The sequence below is a fragment of the Sitophilus oryzae genome, unplaced genomic scaffold (assembly GCF_002938485.1).
Source record: "Sitophilus oryzae breed Bouriz unplaced genomic scaffold, Soryzae_2.0 scaffold_857_pilon_pilon, whole genome shotgun sequence".
Taxonomy (NCBI): Eukaryota; Metazoa; Arthropoda; class Insecta; order Coleoptera; family Curculionidae; genus Sitophilus; species Sitophilus oryzae.
The window spans coordinates 999,861-1,022,306 of record NW_022147480.1 but is presented as its reverse complement, the minus strand read 5'-3'; the positions used below and the strand labels follow the sequence as shown (position 1 = coordinate 1,022,306).

The following is a 22,446-nucleotide window of genomic DNA, read 5'->3' as shown; positions in this document are numbered from 1 at the left end:
GATAAGGCTGATAGAACACGAGAAGCCCTTCTCGTCTTGCCTTTGAGTAAAGCTAAAAAGTAACTTAATACCCTTTGAGAAGCCCTTGATGTCCTAGAGTATTTATTATGGGTTGAATTTAAGATATATTAAGGATTAGAGTGACTCACCTTTATTAATAACATCCCGTCCTCCATATTTCATCTTGTTTGAGCATCCCCTCACTGTATCCTAGTATAAACAATATCGTATTTACATTAAAGTAGGGATGTATAAGATACATCGATAAAGCAAAATATCTATCGATATTTTGCTTTATCGATTACAAAAATAAATTACCGAATTTATGATTTAACCAATGCTTATTCATGATCAAGGTTTTGTCAATTTTACAATTAATTTTTTTAAGTAATTTCGAAAAATGTAATATTATATCGGGTGTTCTATTTAGAATAACAAAGAATTGAAGCTAAGAAACAACGGCGAATGCAGATTCTGTCGGGAAAATGGGGAGACACCAGAACACCTTAAGTGCGCCAAGACACAACCATTCGTGGTGTAAACTTTGGTACGGCTAATATCTGAGATGGTCTCTAACCTCTGTCAAGCCGTCTCTGGTACTGGCTTTTGTCAAAACCATGAGACTGTATGACCAGTTATAACTCAAGAAAGGGAGACACAATAGATCTCTCTAGAGTCTACATTCTAACAGTTTTTTTTTTCTGTAAAACAATAATTAAATAAAACGAATTTATACATATTTTAACCCGTCAATCGAGTTAGCTACAACAAATTAAAACAACCGCCCATCAAAACTAAATAATATAACAAAAATACCATTAGTTCGTTTAAATTGCTGACTGTACAAAATAACTGACCACATTTAATTAAATTTTCTTATCCAATTTTGGCCTTTTTCAACAAACGTTCAGCAAAATATGTATTTTAATTAATGTTGGTATTGGTCTTTTACAAAGCCAGCTAGGTTATGGAATTTATTTATAATGGGTACTCTTAAATATATATTCTATTTTATTAGTAAAACTTAATATCGTAATAAATTTTGGTTATCAAATATACAGGGTGTTTCAAAACGCGAAAAAATACGAAAAACTTTATGGGGTGATTCCTTGTTCAAAATAAAGGGTAGTTTGCTTTATAAACGTTGGGTCAAAAGTCAACCATTAGGGAGATATCGCGGTACAAAGATGGCGGAAAAATAATGTTTTTATTTTTTATCTTGAAAACAAAAAGAAATAGACTAATTAAATTTTATGGAAGCATTACTGTTATGAAAACACACTTTCTGGTAATTTTTTCACTTTCTTAAAATGAGTGGAAGGGGTTGAAATAAACTACCCCTACCATTCTTGTTAACGAAATTTAAAGAAAAATCTTATCAAACACATGCAAAAAAATTAATTTGGATAGTTTATTTTGTTTAGAAACTTTTTTATCTCTTGTGTTTTTTTGATAAAACTCACCGATTTGAAATTAAAAAATAAAATGTAAAGAATTACATGTCAGGACAAAAAACATTTTTATATTAAGAATCTAGTGATAATAACGATAATAATAATCATCTAGATAATATCGTATTGCAGTAGAGTAATGTCAAATAAAATAATATTAGGAACATCCTAAGAAGTAACAGCGGCCGACTAGATTTTTTCCCAAAAAAATTACAGCAGCCCACTAGATTCTTTATCAGAAAATGTTTTTTGTCCTGACATGTAATGCTTTATATTTTATTTTTTAAATTCAAATCGGTGAGTTTTATTAAAAAAATACAGGAGATAAAAAAGTTTCTAAACAAACTAAACTATCCAAATTAATTTTTTTGCATGTGTTTGATAAGATTTTTCTTTCAATTTCGTTAACAAGAATGATAGGGGTAGTTTATTTCAACCCCTTCCACTCGTTTTAAAAAAGTGAAAAAATTACCAGAAAGTGTGTTTTCATAACAGTAATGCTTCCATAAAATTTTATTAGTCTATCTCTTTTCGTTTTCAAGATAAAAAATAAAAACATTATTTTTCCGCCATCTTTGTACCGCAATATCTTCCTAATGGTTGACTTTTGACCCAACGTTTATGAAGCAAACTACCCTTTATTTTGAACAAGGAATCACCCCCTGAAGTTTTTCGTATTTGTTTTGAAACACCCTGTATACAGTCAAGTCTCAAAATAAAATTTGGATTTTTTTTTAGTTTTTATTAAAAAACAATTCTTGAAAATATGGCAACATAGGTAGTACATTAAATTTACAAGAAAAAAAAAACAGAAAAGATCCAGTGGTTCTCAGGATTTAAGCAAAAATATTTTTTTTTGGAAGTTTTCAACGTAAAATAACTCGTTCGTTATTTTGGACTTATTTAAAAAACGGTAAAAAGAAAATATGTTTCTTTTATCGAGATCTACCAGCCCTGAAAATAATTGCACCTATTTAAAACTCACCCTGTATAAATTCAGGTTGGTTTTTGATATATTTTGATTAAGTAATTATATTATATGTAATGATATTATATGTAATAATATTATATTATATAAAAAATGTCTATATCTATGTGGCGGATTCATCTATCCAAAAAAATCCTAATAAAACCAAATAATATATACCAAATACCCTGCGAATGCGATAAATTTTACATTGGTAAAACATCTAGACCCTTAAATGCTAAAATTAAAGAACATAAAGATTATTTAAGAAAGGGAGATTTTCTCAAATCTAAGATTTGTCAGCATTCATGGGACACAGGGCACAGAATAAATTTTAATAACGCTAAAATTATAATGAAAGAAGCGATAGCCTCTAAAAGAAAAATAAAAGAGGCTTTTTTAATTCAATCTAATAAAAATAAATGTATTGCTCATGCATCTGTAGATGTTAGTAATGTATGGCAATCGCTTCTTTGATTTTAAAGAACATTACATAAATAAACATAACATACGTGAAATTTAAAAATAATCATACAGAAAGTTTGGGCTTTTTGGTTTTACCTTATTAAGTAATTATCAGGTAGTAATTGTTAATTTTGACTATAATGACTGTAATTGTTAAAGTTTAACTTAATATAATGTCATTTTAACAGAACGTCAACGATTTCTTGTAGACGTATCTGATTTAAAAAGTAAAGTGTTCTCGAATAGTTGAATTTAAATATTTTAAATAGGTTTTTTCTTGATTCTTTATATTTTTTTGCTTCCGACGACGGAAAGAGAAAACTCTCCGAAACGTTAAGCATTTTATTCTTTGTTAGGCAAATTTTTATTACTGTAAACACAACTTCTGACAAGCAGCGTCCGTTTAGGTTTAACGCAGAAGTGTTTACAAAAAATAACTATTTTATTTTGTAGATATTTCTTGCAGTGCAGTGGCGAAAAACCCATAAGGATTTTTTTGGATAGATTATATTATATGTTATAACGTTTTATTTGTTATCTCAAAAACTATTAGGGAATAGGTACGTATAGGTTAGCATAATAAAAAAAATGAGATATGAAAGCAGTTTCCAAAAATGTAATAATATACCTGGTGTTCCATTTAAAAGAACAAAGGTGCTATAGTCTATAAAATGAATAACTTTGAATTTTGACCGTTATTTTTTACCAACATGACAAATATAAAATCCCTCTGTCGAAAAAGTTACTGATATTCTTTAAGTATTCTTTAAATTGAGTGCCTGAACGAATCAGATAGGTAACTCTTTTTACTTTCGTGAAATAGAAAAGGAAAATAATAAAACAAGTGACAGTTCTTCCTCTTCTTGCAAAAATCAACACGAAATCGCATAATTGTCAAAAGTAAAATGTCATCAGCTTTTGACATTTCTAAATATCAGACCAATACCGTCTCTAATAGAACAGCCTCGGAGCGAGATTTATGACGTCACGCTAATTAGATACGGATTAATAAATATGTTGTAGAATACATGGACAACATAATTATTCCTCGTATTTTTGGTTTGTATTTTAAAAATGATATAGTTTACATGAAATATACAGTTAATAAATATAATATATACCTATTTATAGTAATAAATACTTTGGCAAATAAACTATGAACCATACAAATGCAGCAAATGTTTTACAATATACAAATAATGAATAGGTACATAAGATAATGGGTTGTAAAATATATTTTAAATTTTGGGGTTTGAAAATCGATCTAATTTAACAAAAACATTCAATATGTACTAATAGTGGTGTATTATTATTTGCATTCACAAAATTTATATGTACATATATTTTGCAAGTATCAATGTTGAAAAATTATATTTGCAAATAATACAATATCATAGAAAAAAATGCGTCAGCGATGGCTATGAAATAAAGATCGCTGTCATTTTATAATGTAAAATTATTCTATAAAATTTTTGATTTTCTTGGGATTTAGGTTCGGGAAAAACGCTGATTAAGTTTTAATTTGGTTTTCGTTATTTTTTTGGTTTAAAAAACGTTTCGGCTAACATTATAGCCTTCATCAGTGTTGTGTCATATAAAAAAAAAAATAGTGTCGAATATAATCCAAAAATTGCATATAAAATATTCACACCACATAATGTTTACTGCAATTAATAAACTAATATAAACTTGTCAAAAGATGACCACATATTTTTTAAAATTATTATTCTTAACACTAAAACTATCTACATTGACTATGGAGTACGATTTCAGCCATAGTCAAATATAAGGAATAATTATGTTAGCGTGACGTCATAAATCTCGCTCCGAGGCTGTTCTACTAGAGACGGCACTGCGTCAGCATGGCCGCAGGTTGCTAACCTAATAAAATTAACGCTAGAAAAGCCCGCGGGAACTGTCAAATTCAAAGTTATTCGTTTCACAGACTATACCACTTTTTAAGTGGTGCGGCAACATTATTACGCTGAAAATATTTTAAATGGATCGAGTAGTGCCTTTGGGTAAAAATCGAAATTTTCAAAAATATCCTATATCACCGGTTCTCCATAAACAACATGGGCCAATAGTAACGCTTCAAATTGTAAGCTATTGCCTAACCAGGCTGCAAATGGCGCCTTGTGCCTCGTTTGCTTCCCTTCTTTTTTTCAGGGTCGCTAGTTCATCGTTGCTGATTCCTCCCGTATTGACGAAGCCGGAAGGGCAGAAACACTGCCGCCATTATTTATTTCTTTCCTGACATTGTCATTCGTTTTGACACTTTAGTTTTGTATTTACTTTTTTTTGTGATACTTTATGCTTAAAATTTTTTACTAGCAGACCTTGCAGTCGAACATTGTTCTTTTCAGAACCTATTTTAGTGCGAAGTGTACAAAATAGCTTAATAGCCGTAAAAAAAACTCATCGCAACTTTATTAGAATATGTTGAACAGGAAGGCGGTAGTACCTAATGACCCTTTACGTCCCTTAAGTGCTGTTATAAAGGTGAGTTTTGTTGATGTAAATAATAACTGTATATTTATTTTTGTTACCTAAAATATTTTGATTAAAAGAAAATATATAAAAGTTGGCAACGTTGTGCCGGTCAAGACTTCAAGAAGTTTATTTGGTATGAATTGTATGTTATAAGTTTTTGTTAATAAGCAAAAAATGCAAATTAAATCCAAATTTTTATTACTGCGTTAGGTCTAATCCCAATCGACGTCCTTGTTTGCTACTGGATAATCCAGAAATTGGATATTCCTGCAAAACGGCTGTTCGGTTTAATTACTCAGCCGTTACCTGTAGCTACGCATATGTGTCTATCACTATAATCCTTCGGGCTCTGGAACCGATATTTGTACATTCATAATTGAGTCTCTGTATCCTGTGTGGATATAGCGTAATAATGGCTTCGATAAATAGCTTAGATAGGTGTCGCTAGCGATTCTATATTCGCGGTGCCGTTAGCGTTAGCCTGTTAAGTAATTATTGCTGTTGTTATGAGTCTGTGGCTGACTTGATATTAAATAATGTTGATGTATGTTTAGAAACTTGAACCGCTTTGATGGATTAGAGAAAATCAATTGTATACACGTGTATGCTTGAAAATGATGATTCTACAGGGTGCTTTGAACTGTATTCCGTAAACTTCGGCAGCATATTCTGCAGATAAAAATAAGTAAAAAAAGTTCGTATAAATGTATGTCCTAAAAAACTTCTTTTAGGAGATACAGGGTGTACAAGTTTCGCAGATACAGGGTGTAGAAGTTTCATTTTTATTTCGATTTTTTACAAATAATTTTTGAATAAACGTCAATATTTCGATGAAAATTGGTGTCCGAGAGATTTTTGATATGAGAAATTTGATTTTGATGTCGATATGACTCCTACTTGTAGAGAGCGTCACCTACATATGTTTAACTGGTTTGTTTGAAGAGTAATAACTTTTCGTCCGTACTTGTATAAAACTACAAAATAAAAATATGCATTTATGACATTTTTTACGTAGGAAAGGTCGCTTGGTAAAAATCGCTACGCGTAATAGTTCTTTAGATATTTGGAATCGAAATTATCAATACCTGTCATCGTTGACATAAATTAAACATGTTGACTAAATAGTTATTAGACTGAAATCATCAATTTGAAATGTTTTTGTGCCAAAAATTCAACAGAAACTGTTTTATCATCATTTTTTTTGAAGAAAAATTTAGGATTAATTTGAAATAATTAAAAGTTCCCAAATTTTTCATTTCAGTCAAATACCTATCTACTAAACATATGTTTATTTTTTCGTTAATAATGACATGTATTGACTATTTCGATTCTAAATATCTTGAGAACGGTTGCTCGTAACGATTTTTACCAAGAAATTTTTTACGTAAAAAATAAGGGAAACGTATATTTTTTTACCCAGTAATGTTATACAGGTACGGACGAAAATGTATTACTCTTCAAAACAGTTAAAACATATACTTCCCCAATAAATTAACGCACCACAAAAAAATAATCAAAAGTTTAAGTTAAGTTTTTGTCAAAACCATTTATCCGATTTGGACAATTTTTTTTTAAATGATAGGTTATTCTTTCCACAATGTTGCTATACTAACTGTATTTTGATAGGAACCCTTTTTATACTAATACCGGGTGTAGCAATTATAACGTGTTTTATTAATAAAATTTGTGACACCCTGTAGAGTTGATCAGTTAAAGTATCAAGTTAAAATTGAAATCACATTTTAGCCTTATCTTTTTTTACATTTTGTTTTTTTATTTACTCCATTATCTTCCTTATTACACGAGAAACAACATTTTATAGGATGACATGATTTAGTATTGGTTTTAATTAACATTTTTTCATTTTACTCACTAAAGTAAGTGGCAGGCTATGGAAAAACACGGATTACCAGTAAATGCCAAATAGAGATGCTAGTTTCTGTGCAAACTTGTAGACCATTAGTATCTCTGAGCTGAGTTTTAAGGGTCCGAGCTGTTACGAAACGTTGTCTTAATGTTGAGAGTTTTAAAAAACGTTCCTGAATCGGATTGGTTCTTCGATTCCTGCCTTGTCCCGCCGGCCCGCGACTATTACTCCCAGTATCTCTATACTGTTATATAACTTGTGAAATGGTTGAGTGAGTTACATTAAATCGTTCACCAATTCTTCGGTAGCTCCAACCTTCCTCAGACAATATTAATGCTTGAGTACATTCTTCGCCAGTAAAATTTCTTGTTTCACGTGCACGTTGCATATTTTTGATATAATAAAAGGACGAAAACGACTGACACTGACAACAAGCATCTCTATTTGACATTTACTGGTAATCCGTGTTTTTCCATAGTCTGCTACTTACTTTAGTGAATAAAATGGAAAAATGTTAATTAAAACCAATATTAAATCATGTCATCCTATAAAATATGAAGATAATGGAGTAAATAAAAAAAACATAATGTAAAAAAAAAAAGATAAGGCTAAAATGTGATTTCAATTTTAACTTGATACTGTAACTGATCAACTCTACAGGGTGTCACAAATTTTATTATAAAAACAAGTTATAATTGCTACACCCGGTATTAGTATAAAAAGGATTCCTATCAAAATACAGTTAGTATAGCAACATTGTGGAAAGAATAACCTATCATTCAAAAAAAAATCGTCCAAATCGGATAAGTGGTTTTGACAAAAACTTAACTTAAACTTTTGGTTATTCTTTTGTGGTGCGTTAATTTATTGGGGAAGTGTATGTAGGTGGCGCCCGCCACAAATAGAAGCCATATTGACATCAAAATCAAATTTCTCATGTCAAAAAACTCCCAGACACTAATTTTTATCTAAATTTTGACGTTACTTAAGAAATTATTTGTAAAAATTCGAAATAAAATTAAAATTTCTACACCCTGTATCTCCGAAACTAAGTATTTTAAGACATACATTTATACGAACTTTTTTACTTATTTTTATCTGGAGAATATGCTGCCCCAGTTTCCGGAATAACAGATCTGACCACCTTGTATACAGGGTGTTTCAAAAAATATGTACCATCTCTCGTGGATAAATTCCTCACGTAAAAATAAGATTTATTTTCCATATCAACATGGGTCCGATTCTGCTTTGTTTCGTAGCTACATGAAGTTAAAGTCTTCATTTTTTTATTTTTTTATAATTTCCTTCCAAGTGCTTATAGCGATTCGATTTTTTCTAGTGTTATTTTAGTAAAATAGTTAAACAAAAAGCGCATTAAAAACCAATTAGAATCTTGGGAGTAATTGTTCCAAAAAAATACAGCCTATTTTCTCGTAAAGTAGGACAAAACAGGGATATTGGTTAAAAAGTAGCTTCCTACCCAACTTTGGTCATTAAATGCTGCCGGATCCGCCAGTTACTAATTGCTGCAATTTGCCCTAATAGCAATCTTTGAGGGCGATATTAATCTTACGATTCATCGCCAACCCAAAGAGAGATACTCGAACAATGTCTGTCACCCTATCCAAATCAACAAAGAGGAACTGTTAAGTAAGATCAATCAGATTTGATAGCGGAATAATTCAAAATTAATAAACTGTAACAAAAAGAATTAAAAAATACGCTGAATTATATGAAGAATGTTTTTGATTATATCTATACCAAAATACAATTTAACAAAATTTTATTTAAACCCTGGACTCATCTATTAAAGATGCCGATAAATGTGCGATGCAAAATAAAGTTTTCGTTGCGACATCGAGGGCGCGATTATTATATTAATTGTTGAAAACCACGGACATATTCGGCGCCGGGCTGACTGACTGGAATTTAAATTTCCCTCTGGGGAATCAGGTGGTAGCGCTACTGTAAAAAATGTCAAGTTGCCACATTTATTTATTTATTTCCTGGCATTTTGATTCGTTTTGACATTTTAGTTTTGAATTACGAGCTTTTGGTTTAAGTGAAATGTGTTGTGATACTTTTAGCTTAAAATATTTTACTAGCAGGCCTTGCAGTTGAAAATTGTTCTTTTTAGAACCGCTTTTAGTGCGAAACGTACAAAATTTATCTTTTTTATCATTTCTAACTTTTATTACTTTTAGTTTAAATTGATGTAGTCTGTCTTTCAAATAAAATAGAAATATTGCATAAATTGCAATATTTCTATTTTATTTCTATTTTATTTGAACTATATTATAGTTCTGTTAAACTGAAATGAAAATAAACATTTTTTGCAATTTTTATACCGAAAATTTTAGTACAGCTTAAAAAAAGTTTTTACAATAAAATGTAAATCTTATCCAAAAGAATTATGTCTACATATTTTTATTTTATGAACAAAAGCAAAATAAAAAGTTTTTTATTACTTGACTTAAACCTGCTAACACCCTTTCCTAATCTAATGTGTTTTTGGTGTATTGTAATGAAGTAGTATTATATTTTAAGCTTTCAACCTCAACTGTACACTAATTTATAATTAAAATATACTAGATATTTGAAATAAAGCTTTTTTTTGTTTTAAACAAGTTTTTTTTTCAAAAAAAAACTGAAACTTGAGATATTCTTTTTATTCTTCAACCTCCACAACTTCAAATTTCCTCTATCAGGGATCTTATAATTTCCACAACCCACACATCTCATGCATAAATTTTATTTTGTCTTTTTTTTCCATGTCTGCATTTCTCTTTAAACTGAGAAAAAAACGAAAAGAGAATTAGTTCAATTCCTTCTATCGTCCAAACTTCAGGATTTACGATCTTTTGTAACTTTTTTTAAAATATCTGTTATTCCACTCCATCGAACTCAGAGATTAGACGTAGCGCTTTTCTTTTGTTTGGGCCCGTTCCGGCATGTGCTGTCTTTTATTTGGAGCCATCTGTGTCGTTCGACCACTTCTTGAATTAGAAATAAGCCAGTTGAAGTGAATTCGGATTAGATCTGTTGTTTAATCGGGAGTTTCAACATGTACTAGATTATTTGGTACAAAATAAAATACTGGTATAACATACGAAGTATAATCTATATGTTATACAATTCAAAAAACATAAAACAATATCTACACTATGCTCGAAATATTTCTGGAAATATTTCGTAAAATATTTCGCGAAGCATTTCTGGAAATACTTTCAGTTTTGTTAAAAATATGTTTTTATTGTGATTACAGAAGCAATATTTTTGGAAATTTGAGCAGAATAGGTTATAGTTCAGTCATTGGGGATCAAAAAAGGGGCCTGCTTGGAAAAAAGTCCGGAAGTTTTGAAACTTTGCAAGTTTATAGGTTTTGGGGTCCCTAACTAAAATCCATAAAATGCACATTTCCAGACTTGCCGCCGGCGCAACCATCTTGCCAAGATAGCGCCCAAAATCGGTACTTTGTAAATATCTCGAAAACTATGCGTTTTTCGCAAAAATTTGAAGAGAGCAAAATTAAAGAGAATAAAATTTCTTATAAAAAGGTTATATGAAAATTATTTTTAATTAAGTTTAATTAGTAAAGTAATAATTTTAATTAATTAAAATCAACCGTTTAGGCACAAAATCCCTGGAAATCAAATGTCGATTAGTGTTCCTAAAACTAGTTTTAGTTTAGTTTCTTCAATTTTGTCATGAAACAGTGGCGTATCATTAATTCGCTCATATTAACTTATGAATAATTAATTGTCGTGCTGGACAGCATTCATTGCGAACTTACCACCAGCTTCAGCATTGGTCTGGTTGTACCAAAGATGCCGAAGAATGGGGTTGGAAGAAAACAAAAACAGGCATTACTTCAGTCAAAACGTTGAAAGATCCAGCTCCAAAATCCCTAGTGGCATTTTTATCCTGTAAATGCAAAACCAACAACTGTGGTAAAGCCTGCGGATGCAGAAAAGCAGGATTAAAATGTTTAATGATTTGTATACTGCAATGGGAAATCCTGTGACAACGTCACTGAAGTGTCACTCGACGAATGCGATGAAGAGGAATTGGACTTGCCTGTAGATATCCCTCTGGCGGCTGAAGATGAAGAGTTGGACGTATTGAGAGACCACCCTGATGAGCCCAGCACAGCAGACACGATCGACTTTGACATCAATGAGCCAGATCCGTCGGGCTTGTGCAGATAAGTTAAAGTTTTTAATTTACCTAGTGGAGTAGGCCTCCGAGGAGACCACGTTAAAATAAACGTGCCATGTACTTTACCTCTTGGGTGGTGTGGAAACAAGTACATTTTCAATAATTAAAATTAATTATTCATAAATTAATGAGCGAATTAATGATACGCGACTGTTTCATGACAAAATTGAAGAAACTAAACTAAAACTAGTTTTAGTGAACCCTAATCGACATTTGATTTCGGAAATTCGACTATACATAATATATCATATTTTACGCAAAATTGTAAGATTTCCAGGGATTTTGTGCCTAAACGGTTGACTTTAGCGAAAATTTTTATAAAAAATTTTTATATGAAATTTTATTCTCTTTAATTTTGCTTTCCTCAAATTATCGCAAAAAACGCATAGTTTTATTTATTCATTATTCACAAAATACCGATTTTGGGCGGCATCTTGGCAAGATGGCGGCGCCGGCGGCAGTTCTGGAAATGTGCATTTTATGGATTTTAGTTAGGGACCCTATAAACCAATAAACCTGCAAAGTTGCAAAACTTCCGGACTTATTTCCAAACAAAAATCCCCAATGACTGAACTATTATGTAAATCAAAAGCTAAATTTCTAAATAATCCTACTTATTAAGAATATTCTAATATTATTAATTACAATATAGTAAAAAATATATTTCCGAAACTTAAAATCGTAAAACAGACTAAAACTGTTCCCTCGAATTTATTTTCTTTAAACGATAAAAAGGATCTATTAAGCATAATTAACTATCACTAATTCATTCCAGATGTCAGCCTGCACTATTTAAAGGGCATTACTATTGAAATGTTTTCGTTTAAAGACCACTAACGATCTATTTATACGTTCCCAATAGAAGAAAGCTTAGTTCAAAGCTTCGTCCGCATAAAAGGGGACTTTAAGAGTTCAATCGCTCGTATTAATAATGTTTCTCTATGGGAACTTGATTCCTTAACATTAATTTTAGCAGTCTGACATTTCAATAGCGTCCAGTAGTTTTCTAGAGGGTCTTTTAGTTCAGAATAACTGGTCAGGGTTTCAAAGTAGAGAATTGTGGGAGCTTATTTTATCATACTGTAAACAAATTATATTATAAATCAAGATATCAGTGCTTCTGGATTTTAAATCTTCTAACTGTAGAGGTTTTTTTAATACAGTCTATTATAAAAAAATGTATTGCTCAGGCATCTGTAGAAGTTAGTAATGTATGGCTATCTCTCCCTAAAACAGAAAAAGTTTTCTCCCAGTTCTACCTACCAAATAACGAAGCTTTCTATTTCCTTTATTTTCCTAAAAATTAATGTGGAATGATATTTAAGAAACCGCTTTGCCGGAAACCCAGATAAAAGGTTAAGATTAAAAGCTATGGCAAAAGCTGGAAACATTTTAAAATAGAGATTAAGCATTCTATCCCTATTCTTTTGGAGTTTTTCGGGAAATAGCTTTTCAAAGAATTTTTTTTGTGTACGGAAATGCTTGGAACGTTTTTGAGAATCCGGAAAAATGCATTTTTTAATGAGCTCCAGCAATTTTTATTTGATTAAAGAAATTAACTAAATTTCCGCCGGCGGTATAGACAACTGACGAAAGAAAGATCGCCGTTAGGAGGTTTTATATAGCTATTAACATGAATATCGCAGAACAACAAGGTAAATTTTTCAAGGACGGCGGTTGTCGGCAAATGTATAAAGAATACCGCCGGTATACTTCGGCAGTATACTTTAAAAATCATATATACCGCCATTATTTTACCAAATTTTAAGTATTATTGTTTTTCTTTCGGACAACAGTAACTAATCGGAGAACCGACGCTGAGAAAAACAATAATACTTAAAATTTGGTAAAATACCGCCGGTATACTTCGGCGGTATACTTAAAGAAACTAGATATACCGCCATTATTTAGATTTTAAAATAGGGATTAAGCATTCTAGTGCTATTCTTTGAGACTTTTTCGAGAAATAACTTTTAAAAGAGTTTTTTTTAATTACGGAAATGCTTGGATCGTTTTTATGAATCCGGAAAAATGCATTTTTTAATGCTCCAGCAATTTTTATTTGATTAAAGAAATTCACTAAATTTCCGCCGGCGGTATAGACAATCGACGAAAGAAAGATCGCCGATAGGCGATTTTACATAGCTATTAACACGAATACCGCAGAACAAGGTAATGTTTTCAAGAACGGCGGTTGTCGGCAAATATATCAAGAATACCGCCGGTATACTCCGGCGGTATACTTTAAAGATCATATATACCGCCATTATTTTACCAAATTCTAAGTATTATTGTTTTTCTTTCAGGCAACAGTAACTAATCGGAGAACCGACGCTGAGAAAAACAATAATACTTAAAATTTGGTAAGATACCGCCGGTATACTTCGGCGGTATACTTAAAGAAACTAGATATACCGCCATTATTTAGGTTCTAAAATAGAGATTAAGGATTCTAGTGTTATTCTTTGAGAGTTTTTCGAGAAATAACTTTTAAAAGAGTTTTTTTAATTACGGAAATGCTTGGAACGTTTTTACGAATCCGAATCTGGAACCTTCTTAAAACACTCAAAACAAAATAGAAAATAAACATGTATAGCCGACTATTAAAATACAACTAATAAAAAAACTATATTGTCCTGGTATCGATCGATATAAACCAGTCCCATACATCAATATTTGACAGGCCAGGGTTATAATAGGGCCCCAAAATGATGTAACCCAAGTTCTGACAAACTGTTAAAGACCTTATTTCACTCAAAGAGACAGGGGCGACCCTTGGAACTGACAGGACACGACAAGATGTGGGTTATTAATTAATTTTTTGAGTAATAATAAGAATGACATTGGTTTAGTTCATGATTCGGAATAATTAAAATCTATTTATTGTAGCGAAATATCTTAAAGTGTTTTATATAAAAAAGACATTGATACACCAGAAAAAATTGGTATAATTTATTGAAAAAATTGTTTTACCTTACATTCAAGTTCAAAATATGCTGTTCATATACCAAATAATTACAATCATATATTTAAAAATAATCGGGTAATTCGGAAATAACTACAAAAAAAACTTTAAATTCTTTTTTGTGCCTCGGCTGTATGTCAAACGTACAGCCTCGCTACAAGAAGTGTCATTTTTGCTCCTAATAAAACAATATACTATTTTCTCAAAACTACCCAAGTAGAATTTTCACGACTTGCGACCACATGTTTACTAAACACAACGTTGGATTAGTTAAAAAAAATAGTTAGCTCCGTATCTTGGGTGTTAAAATAAATGTAAACGTTGTTGTAACGTTGTGCCGACGTTGAACTAGTACTACAACAAAGTAAAAGCTTCTGCGACGTCGAATAAACGTTGTCTTGTACCCTTTTTTGCTTAAGTGATCTTTAGGTGATTCGTACAACGTAGTTACAATGTTGGGCAATAAAGAGTTTTCCGACGTCACTTTTAGGACCTATTCCAACGTTATGCAAACGTCGTCTGTTTTACTAATTCCAACGTTGTTTAGATTTCCTTATTCTTACGTTGGTAGGACGTCGAGCCACTACCTTTTTGCAACTGTATTGAACCATAACCTTAAATCTTAAATTTTCACTTCATTGTTCTGTTCAGTCAGACAGTTCGGTGCTATTTTTGTTTTTACAAAAAAAAATTAATTAAAATGGGACATAAGAAAGGTACATATGAAACTAAATTTAAATATACATCGACATATTACCGATACTTTATCCACTCCCTCGTTTATTTAGAATATAGAGGGCGACACAAGCTAGACTCTAAGATGACTAAATTAGTAGTAGTAGAAACAATACATTTATCAATAAAGTTGTTTGCGTTTAACTTTTTTGCCTTGGGTAACGAGTTACAGAGTCGATTAAAGTGTTTCAATAATTATGATCTTCGAACATCCTCCACACTTAAATACTTTTCTTTTGTTTTCCTTCACTGCCATCTGACATATGTCTCTAACTAAATCATAAAAATAATATTTTTACTATAATTATCCCAATTTAGGATAAAACGCGACTTAGACGCCATATTATTATAGTTTTGTATTTCTGTGAATTAGGATTTTAAACAACGTTGCAGTTTGTACTAAATTAGGCTGCTAGCCAACGTCGGTATCCAACGTCGTTTCGACCTAAAAATTATTCTCCGAACTAGTGCAGACTAGGGTTGGCACGAGGTTGTGCCGACGTTGTGTCCCGACGTTTGGTCGCGTGACACAACGTTGTCCCGACGTCCAAATGCTGCTTGGGTATGTTTTGTGACTTAGTATGGTTTGCTTCTGGGGTACAGATTTATTTATATCTCTTATTACTCGTTGAGAATTAAAATAAAATACAAATGTAATATAAAATGAATAAAAGACCACTAATAATAATTACTAATCAAATTATAATAAATAACTATTAAAATATCCTACTGTAATGATAAACGGTTCAAACTTCTGTCTTCTGCATTATTTCTCATTAAAACTTTAACACTAAAACTCTGAACGTCGTGGAGAGGAAAACTAGACGACATTTTCATCCCAACGTGCATTATGCTAATGAAGTTCTAATTTTAGATCGATTCCAGTTGCCATAAAATTAAGACGCCCCACGTTAGAACAAGGCAGTTTTGATCATAGGCACGGGATCTGGGGGTAACTATACGAACTATTCCATTAAAACCATATTACTTAATATCCGTGATAAGGTTCGCCCCTATCCTTCATGAGCAAGAGGAAATGGAAGCAATTATAATATAATTTTCACCATACCGAGTCTCTCAATGTTGGCATTCAAATCAATTTTAAATTAGTTAAATACAAATCAAAAATTTTATTTTATTTTCAGGGATACCTTAGATAAAAGAAAATAACCATCTATTAAAATATACAGGGTGCTACAAATTCGAGGTACGAGCATTGGTATCTTGGCAAACTTGCGCTTTGGGATGTTCCCCAAGATGCCATCAAAAAAGTTTTAAATACAAAATATTTTCATGGTGTCTGTCTGTCTGTCCGTCTGTCTGTAACACGATAACTAAAAAACTGCTAAACCGATTTTAACCAAATTTGGCACAAAAATACTATGGCACCCGAGAATCTGGCTATTAGTTTTTGGTGGGGGTGGGGGGTTGGTAAGGGGATATGGGAGGGGGTTAAAAATTTAAAATAAATCTTAACTCCAAAATTACAGTAGCTAGCGAAACGCGGTTTTCAATTTAAGATTAGGAATAATATTTGCAACAAAATTTGTAATAACATCAAAATCAGTCAAAGTCGCAGTTTTTGAGATAAAAAAATAGAAAAATTCCTTTACTTTGAAACTAAGAGAACTGCCTACCAACTTTTTATTTACATATTTTAGTATGGGCGGCTATACGTGCCTCACGGCGCCAATTTTTTTAAATACGGAGCTGCATTTTTTATTTTAGATTTTGAAAGAGCTGGGTCTTCTGAGTACAATGATATGCCACACTTTATACTTTTTTTTGTTTTGGGTACCTTAACAACAACAAAACTATTTAGTTATTATTTAAAATAATTTCAAGTCCGACTCTGGTTTTTTATATTATTTAATCTGATTATATTCATCGCAACAATATTGATCAGCGTTAATTAACATTAAATAAGGAAAATCAAGCCAATTGGAAGATTCAAATAAATAATATCCAGGTCAACAATTTAAAGATATTATCTTTAACTTTTTTATTGTGAATTTGAAATTCTCAGTGTGCGATCTAATAAGCTCTTTGAACTTTCTTCTTATACTTCCGAATGCATTTTGTACTCTTTATTGTAAATGTTGAGATGTATTAATCTCACTTTTACAAATGTATGTTATAATTCGCCATGTTTAAGGCAGAATTTTTGTATGGTCTATGGCCGCCATTATATGAAGCAAAATTAAAAACATCAAAATAAATTGTAAAATGTTATTTTTGAGAGAACTATTTTGCGATAAGATTCCCACATACAGTAATAAAGTGTTTAATTAAATTAAAAACACGAATTTTTGAAAATTTTATTTTATTTTATTGTTTAAATTTATATGTAAACCTTAACCGAAATTAAAGCGCTTTAATTTTTTGCCAAATACATACCTATAATCTACCAGTAAAATTTTCGGCGCAACAAAAATTGTCCCTACTTTTCAAACCCTATTAATGATTTTTTATATTACATATTTGTTGTACCTTCTGGCTCTACCCGCCATTTTCATTGTCGAGTAAAGTCTTCTTTTTAACAATCCACATCCTCTAGATTCATTTTACGACACGCTTAAAATATAATTTGCTCCTAATATTCTTCGGTAAAAAATAAAATACTCTTGTACCTCGCTAAATGATCAAATGTTTTTATTGTTCTGTTTCTTAGATGTGACCACGTAATACACAATAAAGCTAGTTTTATAATAGTCAAATAACGCTGTGTAAGATAGTTGCATAAGAGTTGTATACCCTTTTTATAGAACTTCTATACTACTAAACGGTTGTATAAAAATGGGCCTTTTTTGGTTGCAAAGCTATCATATTACGGTCATATAGCACGTTATATGAATTGAGGTATCCTATAAAAATTATCACATAGCTGTTTATACAGCCTTTATAAAATAAAATTTGCTACTTGGGAAGGGGGTGAAACCACCCCTTAAATATTAGAATATTTTTTATTTAAAAACCGGTGAGTTTTTCGGAAAAACTTTTAAACACGTATATTTTATTTTGTTGTTTTACATATTTTAAGATTATTTGAAAATTTATACAGGGTGTTTCATAAAATATGACCATTGAGTAATCACGATTCTGCTTAAACTGCTTGACGTTTAAAGCTAATTTTTGGCAAACGGATTAACTGTGGGGTGTAGAGGTTCGATAAGAAGGGGTTTCTCGATTGTTTTTTTTTCATGCTGACATAAATGTGAGAAAATTTTTTCCAGTTTGTATGTTTATGGAAATTCTTTTTTGCTTTGCTTTATCATCTCCATTACAAATGATATTCGATGCGAACGAAGTCGCGGGTACACGCTAGTACTTAAATCAAAATGAAAACAAAAATATAGAGCACAAAATGACAACAACTGTCAAATTGATTGATCTCAATCATTTCATATCATTCGGGCAAATATTTATCCGCAGCACAAGATTGACAAAAAAACTGATTAATTATTTTAAAACAATTTTCATGTTTAATTAATTATTTAGTTATTTTTTACCAGTTTTACGTGTATCAAGAGTTTACCAATTAAATATTTCATTAAACTCCAATATCGAACTCTATTGACCCAACTTTCCACCCGTTTAACCAAACAACAACTCCAAACACAACTCAACTTTATTAATTGCTAATCCCATAGAATCGATAACCTTTTGCACGTTTCCCTTTGTAACTTGCCCAACTATTTGAACTTACGTATCTGGTTTAATAATATATTCCATACAGCACTAACAGTCGCTAAATTACCATGGGCATTCCGTTTTGCCGGCTATGCGATTCCTCATAATTTAGATATACAGCAAAACGGTTTATAGCAGCGGAATGTTTACTGCAACTCCGCGTGTTTGTTGATTTTAGTTCTGCTTCTATCAGAAAGGCCAGGCGTGCAATTTGATGTAACTTGAAAGGGTAGTGCAGTCCTTGCGCTGATTTGTATTAAGGAAAATCTTACTTAAAATTATACCCGATGGTGCATCGTTGGAAACTTAGGAAATCGCAAGCAAATTTCGAACTGTCCAAATATTGGCGCCCCTGTTAATTTTACAGCGAGGTCGTTGATACTTTTTAAAGGTCTGCATATGCTCAATACACATGCCAAATTTGAACAATTTTGGGCAAACAATATAAATGCATTATTAAATAACATTATTATCATCAAAGAAATATATTAAAAGCGAATTATAACGAGAAAACTTTCCTTTTCAACTGGATGGTATGTGTCCATCAGCAGTTTACCATTAGCTGAAGAAGTACGATTCTTGAGTTGGGGGTATAAATTCATTATTAAATAACATTGTTATCATCAAAAAAATATATTAAAAGCGAATTATAACGACAAAACTTTCCTGGGCTGGGTCCTTTAGAACTGGATGGTATGTGTCCATCAGCAGTTTACCATTAGCTGAAGAAATATGTTTCTTCAGTTGGGGGGTATAAATTCCATATTAAATAACATTATTATCATCAAAATAATATATTAAAAAAGAATTATAACGAGAAAACTTTCCTGGAGTGGGTCTTTTTGAACTGGATGGTATGTGTCCATCAGCAGTTTACCATTAGCTGAAGAAGTATGATTCTTGAGTTGGGGGGTATAAATTCATTATTAAATAACATTATTATCATCAATAGATTATATTAAAAGCAAATTATAACGAGAAAACTTTCCTGGACCGGGTCCTTTAGAACTGGATGGTATGTGTCCATCAGCAGTTTACCATTAGCTGAAGAAATATGTTTCTTGAGTTAGGGGGTATAAATTTCATATTAAATAACATTATTATCATCAAAATAATATATTAAAAGAGAATTATAACGAGAAAACTTTCCTGGACTGGATCCTTTTGAACTGGATGGTATGTGTCCATCAGCAGTTTACCATTAGCTGAAGAAGTATGTTTCTTGATTTAGGGGGTATAAATTCCATATTAAATAACATTATTATCATCAAAATAATATATTAAAAGAGAATTATAACGAGAAAAATTTCCTCAACTGGATCCTTTTGAACTGGATGGTATGTGTCCATCAGCAGTTTACCATTAGCTGAAGCAGTATGTTTCTTGAGTTGGGGGGTAAAAATTCATTAATAAATAACATTATTATCATCAATAGATTATATTAAAAGCTAATTATAACGAGAAAACTTTCCTGGACTGGGTCCTTTAGAACTGGATGGTATGTGTCCATCAGCAGTTTACCATTAGCTGAAGAAATATGTTTCTTGAGTTAGGGGGTATAAATTTCATATTAAATAACATTATTATCATCAAAATAATATATTAAAAGAGAATTATAACGAGAAAACTTTCCTGGACTGGATCCTTTTGAACTGGATGGTATGTGTCCATCAGCAGTTTACCATTAGCTGAAGAAGTATGATTCTTGAGTTGGGGGGTATAAATTCATTATTAAATAACATTATTATCATCAATAGATTATATTAAAAGCTAATTATAACGAGAAAACTTTCCTGGACTGGGTCCTTTAGAACTGGATGGTATGTGTCCATCAGCAGTTTACCATTAGCTGAAGAAATATGTTTCTTGAGTTAGGGGGTATAAATTTCATATTAAATAACATTATTATCATCAAAATAATATATTAAAAGAGAATTATAACGAGAAAACTTTCCTGGACTGGATCCTTTTGAACTGGATGGTATGTGTCCATCAGCAGTTTACCATTAGCTGAAGAAGTATGATTCTTGAGTTGGGGGGTATAAATTCATTATTAAATAACATTATTATCATCAAAAGAATATATTAAAAGCAAATTATAATGAGAAAAGTTTCCTGGACTGGGTCCTTTAGAACTGGATGGTATGTGTCCATCAGCAGTTTACCATTAGCTGAAGAAGTATGATTCTTGAGTTGGGGGGTATAAATTAATTATTAAATAACATTATTATCATCAAAAGAATATATTAAAAGCAAATTATAACGACAAAACATTCCTGGGCTGGGTCCTTTAGAACTGGATGGTATGTGTCCATCAGCAGTTTACCATTAGCTGAAGAAATATGTTTCTTGAGTTGGGGGTATAAATTCCATATTAAATAACATTATTATCATCAAAATAATATATTAAAAAAGAATTATAATGAGAAAACTTTCCTGGAGTGGGTCTTTTTGAACTGGATGGTATGTGTCCATCAGCATTTTACCATTAGCTGAAGAAGTATGATTCTTGAGTTGGGGGGTATTAATTCATTATTAAATAACATTATTATCATCAATAGATTATGTTAAAAGCGAATTATAACGAGAAAACTTTCCTGGACTGGGTCCTTTAGAACTAGATGGTATGTGTCCATCAGCAGTTTACCATTAGCTGAAGAAATATGTTTCTTGATTTAGGGGGTATAAATTCCATATTAAATAACATTATTAGCATCAAAATAATATATTAAAAGAGAATTATAACGAGAAAAATTTCCTCGACTGGATCCTTTTGAACTGAATGGTATGTGTCCATCAGCAGTTTACCATTAGCTGAAGAAGTATGATTCTTGAGTTGGGGGGTATAAATTCATTAATAAATAACATTATTATCATCAATAGATTATATGAAAAGCTAATTATAACGAGAAAACTTTCCTGGACTGGGTCCTTTAGAACTGGATGGTATGTGTCCATCAGCAGTTTACCATTAGCTGAAGAAATATGTTTCTTGAGTTAGGGGGTATAAATTTCATATTAAATAACATTATTATCATCAAAATAATATATTAAAAGAGAATTATAACGAGAAAACTTTCCTGGACTGGATCCTTTTGAACTGGATGGTATGTGTCCATCAGCAGTTTACCATTAGCTGAAGAAGTATGATTCTTGAGTTGGGGGGTATAAATTCATTATTAAATAACATTATTATCATCAAAAGTATATATTTAAAACAAATTATAATGAGAAAAGTTTCCTGGACTGGGACCTTTTGAAATGGATGGAATGTGTCCATCAGCAGTTTACCATTAGCTGAAGAAGTGTGATTTTTGAGTGGGGGGTATAAATTCATTATTAAATAACATTATTATCATCAAAAAAATATATTAAAAGCGAATTATAACGAGAAAACTTTCCTGGACTGGGTATTTTTGAACTGGATGGTATGTGTCCATCAGCAGTTTACCATTAGCTGAAGAAGTACGATTCTTGAGTTGGGGGGTATATATTCATTATTAAATAACATTATTATCATCAAAAGAAAAAAAGTTTCCTTTTGAACTGGATGGTATGTGTCCATCAGCAGTTTATCATTAGCTGAAGAACTATG

General features: G+C 31.3%; 1 protein-coding gene across 1 annotated transcript in view; it reads left to right on the top strand.

Moving 5' to 3' along the window:
- LOC115889906 (glutamate receptor ionotropic, NMDA 2B) overlaps window positions 1-22,446 on the top strand; it is a 285,735-nt gene that overhangs the window by 28,584 nt on the left and 234,705 nt on the right. The window lies entirely within an intron of this gene.